Source organism: Corvus moneduloides, chromosome 3 (assembly GCF_009650955.1).
Source record: "Corvus moneduloides isolate bCorMon1 chromosome 3, bCorMon1.pri, whole genome shotgun sequence".
Classification (NCBI taxonomy): Eukaryota; Metazoa; Chordata; class Aves; order Passeriformes; family Corvidae; genus Corvus; species Corvus moneduloides.
Genome location: NC_045478.1, coordinates 52,122,848 through 52,139,943, shown reverse-complemented (window position 1 = coordinate 52,139,943; position 17,096 = coordinate 52,122,848). Strand labels below are relative to the sequence as shown.

Here is a 17,096-nt window from a genome sequence, read left to right as displayed (position 1 = left end):
GGACATGTACTTCAGCTGCAGGTGTTGTAATAGAGGGGAAATGAAAAGGAAGAGCTCCAGGATCATCCCATAGAAAAAGGGGAATGTCAGATTCTTGGCAGTAGGCTGAAGTGACTGGACTTTGCAGTGATGGAGGAAAATAATGGAAAGCTGATTCATGAATAGCCAGACTCCAGGTGGTAGTGCTGCGTTATGGAGCGCCTGGAACAGAAGCTCTGCCTGGATGCTCTGGGGAGCTCCAGGCTGGGCCAAGTCAGAGGAATTTAACCTGTCCCAGTTCCATGTATGGATTTTGCTTCCCAAGAACAAAGCCTGTGCAAGAAGACTCGCCCCACCACGCAGCCCAGCACAGCTGCCTGTTCCTGTCACCGCTGGAGGGTCTCCTCATCAGGTCCCACCAACGGGAGAGCTGCACTGCGAGGGGTCAAGGGGTAGCATCACCTTGTGTGGGGAGGGCTCCTGCTGGGAATTTGAATCCTAATTTTCCTATACTGTTCCCTGAAGTAATGAGCTGCAGGAAGGAATTTTCTTTTTATAGAAAGTTACACAAAGGAACCACACAAGTTCTTTGGTTCTGTCTTTGCATCCCAAAATATACAACTTTCTTCTTGATACTGTATGATCTTCAGTTACCATACAAAAATAAATTATTTGCAGGAGAATGTGGGCAAGCTTGAAACTTATTTATCATCCAACCATTATAATGTGGTTGATGATCAAACAACCTGTGAAGCTGAGATAATTTTCTTCATCTTCAAGTAGCCACTGGAAAGCCTCATTACATGCCTGAAGTTGCATTGCTTAGCAACAACATTTCAGAAATTCAAGTTATCAGCATGATCACTAATAAGACGGTAAGCTGCAAAAGAATCCTGAATAAACTAGATTCATTTGCATTTCAAAATAAATGAGAGTAAATGTCAGATTGTGTTCTGGAGTATATGAACTCTTCTTAGCACAGATATATTGCGTTTACTCAAGCATTTGTACAGTAGACACAAATGTGAAATGTTTCTAAAATTTTGTGAATGCAGGATGTCTTTGGGCTCCAGATATTTTACCACTCTTCAACTGTTAACTGTAGCTCAAGAAGCCTGCTATTGGTAAAACATGCTGTCAAAGTGCGGCACACACAAGAACAATTAGAAGTGTTATTTTCCATGACAGGACAGGAATATGAATGAGGATAAAGATACAATTAACATGTTGCAGTGTACAGGATCCATAAAACCATAGTTTTGGGAACACTTTTTTTAATTTTACAGTTCCTCAGGGAACAGATTTGTTAAATGCCGTATGCAAACTTCTCATGGCCTCTGTGTCAAAATGTAGACACATAAGAGCGGCATGGTTCACAAATCCAGAGTAAATCTGGGATGTATCTGTAGCCCCAGATTTCTGGTGAAACATACAGAAAACAGAGTTGTGGGAGTGTTGAGTGAATGTGAAGTGAACAATAACCCAATATTATTGGTGACATGTTGCCTTTCTCTGACCTGGTCGTGGTATTGATCAGCAACCAAGATCAAAGTACCGGTCAGTGATCATGAAGTTGGTTTGAACTTGTTCTCATTTTGTCTCTAGAGAACTGATCTTGAAACACTTCCTTCATTTATTCAGCCACAGAAACATTATTTGGGGGAGAAACCCCATTTATTGCTGGTCCTTTATGGACAAGCCCCACGTACCTTGAGGGCAGAGAAGGTCTTACCTACCTACTTGTAGTTAGTAGGCTCCTTCTCTAGTCAGCATGCGTATGGATATTTAGGCACTTCCAAAGGATGCCACATCCCATTGGTGTGAAACTTTGTCTGCAGAGGAAGCCCTCCCAGCCAGCTTTGACTCATTGCTTCAAAATGCACACACTGAACTAAAGGAGAGGACCTTTTTTTTCTAAGAATACCACTGGGACAAAGTTAGATATTGGAGTTAGATGTTTCCTGCTCCACTTTCTCCCAAGAAAAGAACAAGGCTCATCCTCCAGGCTTTCTTTTAGTATTAGTTGCCAGCAAACAAAGACAAATTTGAAACCAAGTTTTCTCAAGTCTAGAGGTCATTCAGTGGGAGATCTCTTTCCCTGCAAGGGGAGAAAATGACAGGCAAACATATCTGAAAGGGAGAAAAAGAGCTTGACCTTGCAAAAAAGCCAGAGGTGAGGCTGTTTGGATACTTCAAGAATATGAAGATGCCAAGCTTAAATGCCACACTTCTTTCAAAGACTGTTTTGAAAACATTTTTTGTACAGTATGGAATTATTGGTTTGCTGTAGTATTCAGGTCTTTTCCAAACTAAAGATCTAGTCTACAGTTATTTCACCCTGCAAGCAGTTATTATTTTAATTTTATATTTTAAGAAGGAAAATAAATGCATGTGAAATGGTATTCCACTTTATTTCAAACCCTAACATTGGAAATTGTTTGGAAAATGCTGTAATTTTGAAAACTGTGAAACCCTTTGTATTTTGACACCCACACAGCACTTCTGGCCTACAAAATAAGGTAAGAATGGAAAATAGATCATTCTAAACTTCAGTCATGTTTAATGCTGAAAATAAAACATGTAGACAACCTTATAATTCTTATAAATAATGATTCCAGGGTCCAGAGCAATAAATTTGAAAACTGCGGTTTATGATAATGTATTCTGCAGTGACAGTAGAAAAATAGGTCATCATTTTGAAAAGGAGAGAAGCTATCTGTCATGTTGAACACACTAACAGGAAATCTGAAGTAGTTTCAGGGGCAGTTAGTCCAAGATATTGCTCCTCTGACCCCCATGTCCCCAAGCACAACATGTGAGTGAAGAGTTTGTGGCCTCCACTGTGCAGGCAGAGTTACTGCATGTGTCCACCTCAAGGCTTGTTATGTCTGGTGTTAAAGAGTCCATCTATCTGTACATCTGTATCACAGATTATCAATCTGGGTGCCATTACCAAACCACATAAATTTTACTGTAAAAAAAAAAGCAAAAAGAAGGAGGAAAAAAATGAAACTGAAGAAATATGTTTAAAGAACTGGAGTGACTGTCCCTAGCTGTGTGAAAGGCACGGTCAGCTGCAAGTTCCTGCAAGGTACAAGCTACCAAAGAACAGTGAATCATGTTTTATGTTAAACACAGTTGCCCCCATAGGTCTAATCTGCCAGTTTTTCTGGCATGTAACTAAAACTTTAGTGGCTGGACTTCAACAAAAACCTGTGGATTACAAGGAAAAGTGTGTTCAAACTGTACCTCTCCACTAGCACTAGGTGATGGTCAAGTCTCTGGCAGAATCTGGTTTTACCTTTGTTTCCAAGTCTCAAGGATACATTTATCCCTGTAGGTTTACGGAGTGGGGGAGGGGGGAGGTTCAGTTCCACACAACTAGGGCAGGATGCTGTACTATAATAAATATATAGCACAGGAGTCTGTGCTATAATAAATATTTGACACAAATCTTTTTCTAGCCAGACAAAGGCAAAGTTTTCTTCACCTAATTTGCTTTCCAAATTGTCAGTGTCTGATTCAGTGTTGTCTGACACTTTATTTTTTCTTTGATAATTGATTTATGTCCTGTACATTTTATCATTAAGTTAAAAAAGAGGAATTCACTAAATCTCATTTTATTATATTTTTGTTTTACTTTTTCCCCTTCCACACTCCCTTTTCAGCAGACAAAATCATCCTCAGCCTTCTCTTTGCTTTCAGCCTTGTTTATCATCTTTACTCGGTGTTCCTGAAAGTGCACTGCTTATTCAGTATCTCAGGAATAGTCTTCTTCTGCACTGATCTCTGCATAAACTCACAGTAATTGGCCTCCAGCAGCAAATTTAAGAAGTTTGTGGAAAATCTTGCATTTCAACACTAATTTTGAAATAAAAAAGTTAGTAGCAAAGTCAAGTAAGAGACATTTGTTACAAAAGTAAATAAACTGATTTGTCTTTAGCTGACTTTGCATCAAATAGATGCCAATAAAAGGTCCAATAATAAATGTGCATCATAAAAATTTTACTTGAAACATTGAAAAGGACACTTTTGACCAGAAAAGAGGGGCCTCTGCTCACAAGCACTGAAAATCTAAAGGTTGGTTGTCTCAGCCAGTACTTGGGACTTTTCTTGTAAGCAGCCTTGAGCAAAGAGTGCTTCCAGAGCACAATTCCATGCCCTAGTCCTGGATATTTTTTTTCTGTAGAACAGTGTCTGCACTCCTCCTTGAAATGAAATATCTGATGTCTGTTTCATGCATTCCATTAGCTCCTTCTGTGTAAAGATAAGTATTAAGAGTCCGAAGATATTCTCACAAAGCTCACCTGGGAGGAATTTCCAATCAAATTTATAGAGGTAATATTGCTGAAAAGAGAGGCCCATCATACAGTGGGATTGTGCTATGCCTGAGTCATGCTCTTGGTTAGCCCTGGGGATATTGGTGAGTGAAAGGCTGGACATGACCTGGCAATGTGCACTCACATTTCCTCCAAGGAGGAAAACAGGCAGGTGCACTGGTCTTTCATAATGGGAAAACCCAAAGGAGGAAAGAATTGGAGGAAAGAAATCCCTGAGAGCTGACCTGTCAGAGACTTCTATGTCCTCTCAGTCTTGCAGTGGGAAGGAAATAGGACTTATTAAGTCTGGGAATTCCTTACCCCAGGCAGTAACAGCAGCCTATTTGGCATTATGGATTTATAGATAGGTAGATAGTATTTTTCACAGATCCAAAATGGACATTGTGAGATTTCGAATTTCTTAGTATCTGGTCTTCAGATATTCTAGAGGAGCAGAATTCACTCCAACTTTTATTAGCTCAGCTTTACTCAGATCTATTTAAAAGTTAAGTTATAGAAATTTCTCATTATATGATATACAGTAGTACATGGTTACCATTACAGTATCATAAAAATCAATATTTACTACTTTACATCAACATCATCTTGGTTAGATTGGGAGTGTGAATACTTAAGTATGGAACTGGGCAGCTGAGACCGGATATAAAAATCCATTTGGGTTTGAAGGAAGTTGTTATCAATGCCCAAAGATCTTAACACAGGATTACCTCATATTTTGCATTCAAAAGCTATACTAGACTGCTCTGTGGTGGACCTGAAGAGAGCAAGCTGCTAATAATTTTCATTTGGACTGTTTTCTCATGGCTATCTTGTGGTCTGACTAATAGGACCCCCAGGGATTTTGGTGTTATTGCATGGATTTCCCACACACTATATGGTATGGGTTTGATTTTTTCCAGAGTGCAGATGGTTTTAGTTGTTAATCTCTGCAGATTCCTGCTGACCTCTTGTACGTGCATGGTTCTCTCCTGAAGAGGTGTTTCAATCTGCCTTGTCTGTCATTCCTCTTGCAGCAACTGGAAAATGTTTTCAGTCATTCTGGAAATTGCCTTTTAGTGGTGGGCTCAGTCGCAAGAAAATAAGAATCTCCTCCTTGTTTTCTTTTGTTTTTCCCAGGGAATGCAGTTTCTGACCAGTAAGAATATTAATAAAGGTTGTGGGAGGTGGTGGTGTAGGGCACAAAAATACTTCAGAAAATGTATAGTTCCTACTTTAGCAGTTGGTATGTTCTTGGTTTCCACCTTATTCTGTTTCTCTCACAAATAAACTATACTTTTTCATTTATCTTTTACCGAAGACTAAAATTCACTTCCTGTATCATTTCTAGACACATTTTTGGGGAGCAGGGTAAGGGAGCATACTTCCTTTGCTCACAAGAAGGTATTTTAAGCCTTTTGCTGCAAAATAATTATTCAGGTAGCTCCCCAGGAGAAATGTTTATCTTCCCATATTCCCCAGACACAGACAACCTTTTACTATTTCACATGGGAGACTCTTGAGCTCCATCTTCTGGAAAATGTGGGACAAGCTTGTTTTTCCGAGCTGGTTCCCGTGAAAGCTGGGCGGGTTTGGGGCAGTGGCCAGCAGAGCACTGCAGGGCAGATGTGCCCAGGCTGCCACCCAAGGCGAACATCCCCCTTGCACCTCCTTTTCCCGCGTTCTGGAAGGGGAACCAAAGCTTTTGCAAGACATTTGGAAAATACAGGGACAGTTCCAAGGTAGGTACCACCCAACAGATCTCTTGGGCTACAAGCTTTTGTGATTATTTTGATATTGCGTCATTACTGTGTCAATTAACAATTGTGTCATGGCTGGGTGGAATTGGCCTCGCACACACATTACTCTCAGTTTGAACATGGGCATTAACATGTTTACTCAAGCCAAATGTGAGCATACATAAACATCTTTAATGGTGTTTTTCAGCCTGTTGGATGCTTTCCACGTTTTGGCTTCACTGAGGTACAGGTGATTTAAGCATTCCTGGCTGGCACTGACAGGCTGTTTCTCTTTGTTACAGGAGAGGCTGAATCAACACTTCACATGATGCTCTTACCTTGATCTCCCTGACTCAGCAACCCGACTTTTTGTGCTGATTTCAAAGCCACACGATCAATTGTAAGAATTCCCCTTTGTTTTTTCTGGACCATTCCTCCTAGACCAGAGTGAATGCAGCCTCCCTCCAACCCTGCCCTGAAACACTGCACAGATGAGCAGTCCAGGCTGAAATGCTGGCACAAGCTTTGCCACAGCGTGCTCCCTCAGGGACCACTGCACCATCAACCCTGAGCCAGAGGGAAGCAGGGGGAAGGTGGTCTCCAGGGAATCCTGAGTGTGCTCTGGTGCCAGCTGGTTGTTAAAATTGTTTTTGCTGATTCTGTCCCAGAGAGGGATGTTGAAGCAGGACTGTCCTCCTCATGCACATGAGGGCCAGCACATGCTGAGGTACAGGGTCGGCACCCAGGGATCCTCTGGCATTTGAGCATTTTTGCTGCATGGCACTGGGTGTCTGGGGATCCTTTGCCCCCTGTGCACTCCACAGGGCCACAGCTGTAGTATTGCATGGGAACACAGTTGCAGTAGTGCAAGGAGCACAGGGTCTGAGGGGAGTGAGAAAAACCAGGAGATTTGGTGAAAACTTCTCGTGCTCTTCAGCAATAAACTCAGTCCTCCCTTGGGGCATGCCTGGAGAAATGCACTATCATTGCTATAGCGCCCAGAGGCACCAAAACTTAAGAAAGGCACATCAAAAAGAGATGGTTATTGCCCAGAAGAATAGGATGAAAGCTGGACATAATATGGGCATCTGTAGGTAGAGAGAGGTTAGGTCCCTAAATTAAGGCTGTTTAGGAAAGGGTAAATTTTAATTTTAAACACTTGACTTTCACAGGAGATGGGTGGGATCAGGAAGGAAACTTAATGCCTTTAAAAGAAGTATGTATCCAAAATTCCACTGAATCCAAGATAAATTTAGATTACTGTGGATGTCATGTAATCCAATCTGCTATTCAAACCAGAGTCAGCTTCAAAGTTACATAGGGATCCGAAGGTTGCCCGGGACATTGTTTAGTGAAGTGTGGCAAATCTTCAGGGTTGCAGAGGCTGCACCCTGCCTGGGCCCTGTTTCCAGCATGTGACCCCCTCATTGAGACTTCTGTTTTCCCATTTCCCCCATACGTGGATGGAAAGTCCCTTGCTGCATCTTGTGACTGTTATCTCTGGTCCTATCATGGTACGTGTCTGTCTATCTGTATTTCCTCTGGCCCACTGCTAATTTGTAACTTAGTTTCAGAAAGCATTCTTCATGCAGAGGAGAGCAGTGGAGAAGTCACAGTAGCTGAGTAACAGCTGCAGAGTCATCTTCAAATGTTTTGTTTCCTTCATCTAATTCTGGGAAAAAAAAGGAACCGAAACAGAAAGAAGCAGCGCTTTTACTGCCTGAATGTCAACAGCAATAAAATTTAAGCTTATCATCACCCTCAGAATAATTCAGTAATTTTTACTCTCAACACCACCATTACAATATTATGTAATAATACCAATCACCAACCTGGGGGAACTAAAGCTCTTCTGATACAGAGTGCTGACACTTGATCTGATACTAGAAAATCCTCTTTTATTGCCATGACTTGAACTCTTCATGAACACACATGACTTCCAGGAGAAATCAGGGTGCCACTGGGCCCCTGGTTATCACACATTTAACTTTGAATAGGTGCCCACTCTATTTATATTGTGTGCATTATTCTGATTTAGTGTGATCAAGTTGTCTTATGGCAGAAATAGAAGAGAAATACCTGGAGTTATGTCTGAAGGCTAAAATGAAGGTAGGCTTTTGCGAAGAGTTCATTGACTGCATGGATACAAAAATCCTGTACTGAACAAGTGCTGGATGCCTGCAAAAGAATTAACCCTTTCTGACAAATAATCTCTGCATTGCAAATACCACAAAATTTTCCTCTCAAAGAAGGGAAGGAAAAGAGAAAAAGAACGTGGGTCTTTACAAATACTGTTACACTTTGACATTACTGACATGAAATTATTGAAAGTTCTAAGCCCTTACAAGAAAGGGGAAATCAAATTTGTCTGAGAACTGAGATGAAAAACACATTTTCTCTTTTCAATCAACAAAATGCAAGGAGTGAATTTTCCTTCCTCCCAATTTTTGGCAACATTCTCCCAAATTAGGAGCACTTAAGATGATCAACATCTGCACAAATTATTCTTGGTCCCCCAAGGCTTTCCTCTAAGGCTTCCCTTCCCACAGGACAAGCTGCAAGCACCTGGGCAGGGGAATGTGGGTCAGTGCTGGAGGAGAAAGGTAACCTTTCTAGAGATGCTAGAACAAGGGGTCCCATGTCCTGCTTCATTCAGTCTTGTCTTTGGGGCTCTTAGTGTTGGCTAAGTGTACGTGTGCAGCCCTGGCATGTGGTATGGCCTGTGAGCACAACCATACCAGAAATGTTATTAACAAAATGTTCTTATATCCCCAGCACCCTCAGGACAATCAGATAAGTGAAGTCCTGGACAAAATGTTGGTTGAAGGAAGAGATGAGAGCACTCTTCCCCTCTCTGTAAAGTACCCAGCAGAGGGTGCAGTCATCTACCCTATGTGCACCTACACAGAAAGATTGATTACCTGAGGAGGGCCATGCAACACCTCTTCTATGAAGACAGACTGGGAGAGCTGGGATTGTTCAGCCTGGAGAAGAGAAGGCTCTGGGCAGACCTTAGAGCACCTTCCAGTACCTAAAGGGGCTACAAGAGAGCTGGAGAGGGACTTTATACAAGAGCAGGTAATGATAGGACAAGAGGCAATGGCTTTAAACTGAAAGAGGGTAGGTTTAGATTAGATAATAGGAAGAAATGTGAAGATGGTGAGGCATTGGAACAGGTTGTCCAGAGAAGTTGTGGATACTCCCTCCCCAGAAATGTTCAAGGATGAGGCTTTGAGCAACCTGGTCTAGTTGGAGGTGTCTCTGCCACCACAGGGGGTTTGGACTTGGATGACCTTTAAAATTCCCTTCCAACCCAAACCATTCTGTGATTTTATGATTAGACTCCTTTAGTAAAATAATAGCAGTGTCCCAAATAAAATAGAAGTTTTCTTTTTCCTTCTAAAAGGCACGATGTTTCTCAAGAGCTCAGGGAATGCTAACTGATTAGAAGTGTCTGGAAGTAGAGCTGGGAAGGGCAGCCAGTGGAGGGTGAAAGGGAGAGGAAGAAAAGCATTGTGGCCTTGGGGTGAGGTGGGATGACCCCAGTAGAAGACAGACCTGCAGAAGCAGTGGGGCCAGGGGCTGGAAACTTGGGAAGAGGGAGATTGTCTTCTGTGGCCTGTCCTGAGGGAATCATGGCTCCCACATTCCCCACAGGTAGTGGGATGGTCTCAGGTGGAGGGCAGCCTGGGGAGGACTTGCTCCTCCAAGGAACTTCCTCTCCTACAGAACTCTGGGTTCCCATAATGGAAACCAGAGGAACTTTAACCCCTCTGTGTTGTCTTTCCCGTGCCATCCACAGTCTACAAAGTAGCTCAGGCCCTGCCCTCTCTCCCTGCAAAGAAAACAAGATGAAAGCCGCAGCCGAGAGTGCTGCTGGCATTATCCTTCCCACCACAGTTTCCTCTCTTCTTTTAAAAAGTGGTGCCTGCTGAGGGTCCAGGCATCCCTGTCCAAGGCTTCCCTCCTCACCACACTTCACACAGCATTTCAGATGGGTCAGGCAGGAAATGTGCTGTTTGCTGCAGTAAAGCAGCCAGGAATATAGATTTTTCTAGCCCTTTGAGGTGGTTTTAATTCATTTCCATTACTTTCCCACAGCAGAGGCAGGATTGCTTCCCTTGTGAATGCAGAGGTTTTCTACCTGTGTGGCCTTGATCACTTCTAAACTCAAGCACTTTGGCAAGGAAAAGGTGAAAAACACATTTTCTTTTCCCCACAGCATGAATCTACCAGTGTTTGCTTTTCCGGAAGCCAATATATCCAAAGGAAGACAGGTTTTTAAAACCTGAAAAGTTGGAAATGAAGGCTCCTTGCCTTTTCATTTCTAGTGCACAGAAATACTCTCCATCAGTGATGAATAAAGTACACATGGAATTTCAGCCAGTGGCTTAGGTAAAATTTCTTCACCCAGATCTTAGCTGGTGTAAACATTCCTGCTTAAACCTGGGTCAGAAGTCTGAAGGGTCAGGAACAATAAAAATAAAACATCTAGACAGACCACAAATATATATTGCTCCTTCTCCCCACTTTTTTTTTTTTTTTTTTTGGAAAATAATTTTAAGAAAAAAAGTGAAAAAACTGCAGTGTAAAAGAAAACTCCTTTTTTGCATTGTTTGTGGCTTGCTGGCCTGGAAGTGCCCTGGGAAGTGCACTGCAGTGGTGACGCTGTCCCCTAACACGTTTCTTTCAGCTATGTACAAGTTGTCTTCCTGACTTCAGAGCTCTGTTCCCCAAAGGCAGTTTCTCTTTTGCCTACTCATCTCTTTCAATTACTATCTTTGTTTGCTTTACCTATATTTTTCTCCTTTCTTCTTTGCTGGTTTTTGCAGTAAATTAGTGTGCATGCTTTCCATTACATATATCATTTCAAACACAGAAATTTTCAATTCATTTTGTATATCCTAAATCTACTTGAGAAGCATCATGCCACACTTGAAATCCCATTTTTTGTGACATTCAGAAGCAACATCAGCAGTTTCAGCTACAATCCATTTAATTACTTTTTCTTCGATTAAGACAAATTTATTTCCCAGAGTTACGTGTTTGCACAAAAATACAAAGTACAGAAAAATCCTAAATCAACAAAATGACACTGGTTTTGAAAATTACCCTGGCTGCAAATATTTACCACTTGAACATCTGTCAGAGCTGTATGTCCTAGAAACATTTATACTGAGTTTTATCCTAATGCAGATGGAAGGAAAAGAGAGAGATGGAGCTTAGAGGCAAAATTACACAGCATAAGAAACACAATCTAATAGAGTGTCTAACGTACATGGATATTAATCTCCTGCTCTTTCATAAATAATGTTCAAGGTTTCCTCTGTAATTCATTTGGGTTTTTTTAAGTTTCCTTCCTCTGTTGCCTCAGTTCAAGAGGTTCAAGAAAAAAGAGATGCTGGTAAATTTCTGAACATAATTTCAAATAGAGATAAAATGGATATTTTTTTTTACAGGGGAGCCCAGATACCAGGCAAACTCAATATTACTTTTTATATGGAAAATTCCACAACAATTCAAGAACATGTGTGCACACCTGGGAATCCCAATCTGTATTGGCTCATCCCAAATGATCCAGCTGTTATCCAGCTGACAGCCTTCTCTTGAGGTGCAAACTTTAACTTCAGTTTCTATGGCCAGAATACCAAATGAGTGAAGAGCTTTCAGCTCATGTTGTAAATGCAGTGTGCTCTCAACAAACATTTTGAAAAGAAGGCATTGCCTGAATGTTCAGTCACTGAGAATAGGATTGTCCTAATTGAATAAAATACTCAAAAGGCCTTCAGGATGTTACCAATTCTTCAAGCTACAACTTGAGATGATTTTTTGGCCCTTGAGGTGCAGAGCATGTCAGCACTACTTTCAAGACAAATGTTTAACATGCTTAAGGAGATTTCTAGGTTTGCTGCACTAAGAACCTAAGAATGGCCCTGCTGGGTCAAACTCAAAGTCACTCAATATGTTGACTGGCAATGGCCTGCAGCAGGTGATTAGGGGAGACCTATGTGACAGTATATGGTACCCTTCCAGCCCCTACTTGTATTCAGCACCTGAATTGGAGGTGTTTTCTTTGCATTTCTTTTAATTTTTGTTCAGAAGTTGAAGGCAGGTTTTAAATTTCACAATGACCTTAAGTCAAGTAAGGAAGACCAAGTCCCTGAATGGCCAAGCTGAGGCACGGCATGGTCAACAGAATTGCCTCTCTCAAAACTCAGTGGGACTCAGAGGCAAAATTGGACTGGGGAACTGGTGTACTCTGACCACAGTATGCATGCCCAGCTAGAGGACAAGACATGACTTCAAAAAAAATAAAAAAGGGCATCTTCTGTTGGCATCTGAGTGCCAGTAGGGTTATTTTCCAAAAGCATGTTTTCGAAAGCTGAAGGCTACTTTGGACTAGGGGTTTTTCCAGTATGAAGTGGGAGCACATGGCCAGTTTTCACAGCTTCCTTTTTTTTGTAGGAAAAGTAGCTGCGAATTTCTAACCCTGTTTACAGTAGGGATACAGGGAACAACAGTCTCCATTTTCCTTTGTACCCGCAGCAGCCCTTTGATTTTATCAGTGTTGATTTATAATGTTAGAAATTCTAGTGCTAAACCCAGGAATGTCAGACATTTCCCAAGACTCCTTACAGACCCAGCACATTCTCCATAGCTTTGAAATCTGCTACACTTGGGCAATCTTTTATTTTTCCCCTATATTTAACTATTGCAGCACTCCATTGACCACAACTGCGTAATAGGTGGTCTTGGCTGAGTACTAGACCACAGGACCTGTAGCAGCAGGATCCAAAGCTGGGAGCTCCTTGGAGAAGGAAAGTTGCCCAAAGCACTCTGATGCTTGTGGTTTCAGGTTTGCTGTTGCTCTGGGCAGTGTAAAGCAAGGTACTCTGTTAAGGACAGCCAAGGCTCCACACAAATTTTTCAAAAATGGTCAGTAATGTTGACTGTCGAAAGAGACCTGAGTTTCTGGAAGAAGATTCTCAGTGCTTCTTAAAAACTCATATTTATTTCAGGCTGGGTCCCTGAGAGCATGAATGGGTCTTGGAAGTTCATTTTTTGCAAGCAAGTGTTTTTTGGATGCCAACTCAGCATTGTGCAAAACATAAAAAATAGTATTATGCTCTAGTTATGGAAAAAAACCTTGCCTTTTAGGGTTTTTTTTTTCCATTTTATTTATTTATGGGGATGGGGATGGGATGTATTAGACCTGCAGCTTCTCTCAGCCAGAAAATTTTTATTCTTTAGTAATTCAAATTTCTGTCTTATCTCTAAACTTAACACCTTGCTATACTCATCCCCACTCACAGTTGTTTGTTGATAAAAAAAAAAAATGTGCTACTGAGCAATTTGTTTTGAACCTGCTCATTTTTTCCCTTTAAATATCACTAACTTTCATTTTTTGCATGTTTGCAAATTCTGCAGTATAGGATGCCCTCCTGTTGCCCTTCTTTCTGATATTAAGAAATTTGCTCCATCCCTTTGCAAGTGACTTTCTTCTATCAGCCTGCAAACAACAAAAGAGGCTTTAAGGATAAAAGGAAGAGGAAGCCAGATTCACTTTTTAATAGTCTGGGGACTGGACACTATACCCTAGAACGGTGGAGCTTGACTGCAAAAGCCCAGAGATGATGGAATTAAGGTCACACATGTAATGTTATGTTCCCACAGGACAGCCCCGGGTGAACTTTCATCACGGGTCTTTTGCTAAAAAGATATATAAAAAAAAATCCCCAAACATGATCTGGAATCAATACGATATTCTTTCCTTTTCCTGCTTTCCACTTTGCTGCTTTCAGTCTGACAATACCATAACCTTCACAGTCACCTCTGCAGAAATCCTGCTCCCTCTGGAGCAGCAGTGGATGCTCTGCAGTCATTTGCTTCTTCGCTAAAGTCAAATAACAAAAGTTTCACACCAGAACATTTGTACCTTCTGGTTTATGCTTTTTCTGGCTGGTTTATGCTTTTATTTCTGAAATCCACAGAATTTTGTGCCTTAAAAATAGTAAAGATTTAAATCAAAGAATTTAATTTTCTCAGCATATTAAGGCTCAATTGTTTTCAACAATTCTTCCTAGAACTTCCTCTTTTTAGAGCAGTGCTGGTGCCCTCTATGTTCACATTAACTCCTTAGCACTTAACATTAGCACTTCTTTCTACACAAATGTCTTCTCTTAGAAAGCTGGAGTTTTGCTTAAGATACGATACACTCTAAAAAACCCAATTGCACAACAATTTACTCTTTGACCCTTCAGACATAATCTTCTTAGATGGTGTGATAATATATTCTTATTAATAGAGTTGATAATCTATTTAGGAATATTGTGGTTCTGCATCAATAGAAGTACAACCTTTTTTTCACCTGGAGAACTACACCGAAAATAAACATATATTTTTGGAAAGTATTGTTCTAAACATGTCAAAGCAGCAGTATTTATTCAGTATTTGTATGCAGTGAAAATTGAAGGTGCAGGATGATCGTGCTCCAGTATTCATTTCCTGCATAAAAATAAACTGTGCACTACAGATCAGAGAGATCAGATGACATTTAATTGATCCCAATTCAAGAGGTGTAATGATCAAGATAAGCTGACACAATGCCCTGAAGAATAAGACTCTGAACAATTTAAGGTCAGAATAATGTTATGATCAGTCGCTTGTGTGCCTGTTGTCAGATAATATGTTCTGGCCGTGGAGATTTGAGTTACCTGAGCCATCTCTTTTACAACCATAATAAAAACGAATAAGAGTAGGTTATGTCTCCCATTCAGTGATTTAATGTCAAAGCTGATGCTATCTGGTGGTGGATGTCTTACTGTAAAAGTCCTGGTGACCTATATTTTCTAGTTGTTAGTTGCTTACAAAACAGTAATTGAAGGTAGAATTGATTCTTCCACATTGGACAGCAGAATGCTGACGACTTGTAGAGGAGATGTTCTCTTTGGGTCAAAGGGGTCAAAGCAAGAGCTGATCCTTTGGAATACAGTAAGGCTGGGGCTACCCATGCAGGTTTCCCAAATATGCTCCCTTTTTTTCTTCTGGATACTTTGTCCAAGCAGAATTCGGGCATATCTACCACCCATCTCGTCTTTCTGGACCAGTGACCTTCACCCTAGAGCTACTGCATAGTAATTCAAACCAGGTGCTGTCCCTAGGTGATAGGAACAGGTATGATGCTTCCATGAAACATGCAATCACAAAGGTTTGCTGTTCCTGTGTCGGCAAGCTGCATTAAGCCTTGGGCTGACTGCCAAGGTTGCACTTCTGGTCCATGCAGAAACCATGGACACAAAGTGACAGGTGACAGCAGTGATATTTCCTGGGAATACAGGGCTGGTTACTGCCCCAGGCACAGTGTGCTTTGAGATAGGCCAGGGAGAAGGGTGGCAGCCAGAGGCCATCAAGCAGTTTATGCTGCCCTGGTAGTACTGTGGGTGTCGGGTGTAGTGTGAGGAAATGGGATTCCAGCTCAAAAACATGACAACTCTTGTTCATGTTTCTCCAATAAAGATATATATAGTACCCTTACAAGCACTAATACCAATTCTTCAGGTGGTGAAAAATGCAAACAGCTATCAAGTTCTGCTACAAGCAGATCCATTCCTATTCATTGTACCAAGGTTTGGGATCAGATGTGCAACAGCCTTAAGTGCCTGAAGATGCAGGAGGCTGTTATTGAAAGCAATAGGAACCAACAACAAGGTGATTTGGAGTTGTGATTAGAATGGCCACAGCTATACTGGTAAACTCCTTAAAAACTGAAAAAGGTGGATAAACCTGCCCCACACACCAGAAACAATACAACAGTGAGCCATAAGGGTTGTGATGGCTCAGACAGATTTTGGCAGTGTTTGAAGTGGGAGAGTTTTGCCTAAAGAGCATTTACACCTTCCCAAAAACTGTTTTAGCTGCATACTGCAGGGGGAAGAAAAAGATCTCCTGAAATCTCCAAAACATAAATCCATTTCCAGGGCTTTATAAGATGCTATAACAAAATCCACTCATATCACGTAAAGAAAGGCCTGTGATAAATCAATACCTTAAAAGAGCCTGTCTGGGAGCTCTGCACATTTTGAAACATGGCACATCCTCACATGTGGCTATGTGCCTCACACACTTGGGGAGGATCTGTGCTGAGCCTGTTTCATGCCCTCTATTAGCAAAGGCTTGGCTTTTGCAGCTGAGGAGCCAAATCCCTCTCTGCCACACACTGCCAGCGGGCAGGCGGAGAGCACAGTTCCAGGGCTGTGCTCTGGGGATCCGGCAGATGAGCCCAGCAAGGAGTTAGAGGAGAGGTTGCAGCTACAGGGCTGGGTGCTCCCATGTCTCCTGCGGGGTCTGTGCTGTGAAAAGGGCTGGAGAAGGCAGGGGGCTGATGAGTGTGCTGAGGCTGAGCAGCCTTGCTCTGCCCTCAGCTATGGCACCCTGTCCATCCATGCTGTGCTTAGTTAACATCACCCCTGAATGCCAGCATCTGAGATGCACGGTACAGCCCTTCCTGAAGCCAGAGCAGGTCTCCCACTGGTCCCTCTGTACCTCTTTTTGCCTCCTTAGAACACTATGAGAAAGAGTTAATTTTATGAATAAAACGCCTGTGACCCTGAGACTTCTATTCTTTTTTCCTATAGTTATCTTTCCACAGTTTAACACAGCTATTACAGTAATGCTTTGGTGGCTTGCCAAGGGCTGCAAACATCACGTACAAGGAGCTTTCTAACAGCTTGCAGAGATGATTGTTCCTTTCTTGTGTTGCTATCCTCATATATAACTCTGACCTCACAGGTTTATAGCACAGCAGGGCAAATATCAAGTTCCAGGAAGTGGGGTGGAGTGCCTTAAGACCTGAAAGCATTGCTTCTGCTTTGTGACTGGGATTGCAGCTTTGCTGTCCACTGCCACAGATGTTTACAGTTACTTTTAGCAAGGCTTTAGGAGGTGTTTCACTGATTATCTAGCCCCTCACTTCAAGAAAAACATTTTGGTGCTGAAGTGTCCAAAGCAGGACAATGAAGCTGGTGATGAGTCTGGAGCGTAAATCATATGAGGAGCATTTGAG

At 41.8% G+C, this 17,096-nt stretch overlaps 1 long non-coding RNA gene across 2 annotated transcripts; it reads left to right on the top strand.

Moving 5' to 3' along the window:
- Nucleotides 1-5,505: 5,505 nt before the first annotated feature.
- LOC116440631 lies at nucleotides 5,506-14,445 on the top strand. 2 transcript variants are annotated; one of them, XR_004238712.1, is made up of 3 exons: nucleotides 5,506-6,037; nucleotides 6,337-6,434; nucleotides 13,463-14,445. It is a non-coding gene; the product is annotated as an uncharacterized LOC116440631 (long non-coding RNA). The 2 variants fall into 2 exon arrangements; XR_004238711.1 differs by lacking the exon at nucleotides 13,463-14,445 and having other exon boundaries at nucleotides 5,507-6,037; nucleotides 6,337-11,317.
- The last annotated feature ends 2,651 nt before the right edge of the window (nucleotides 14,446-17,096 follow it).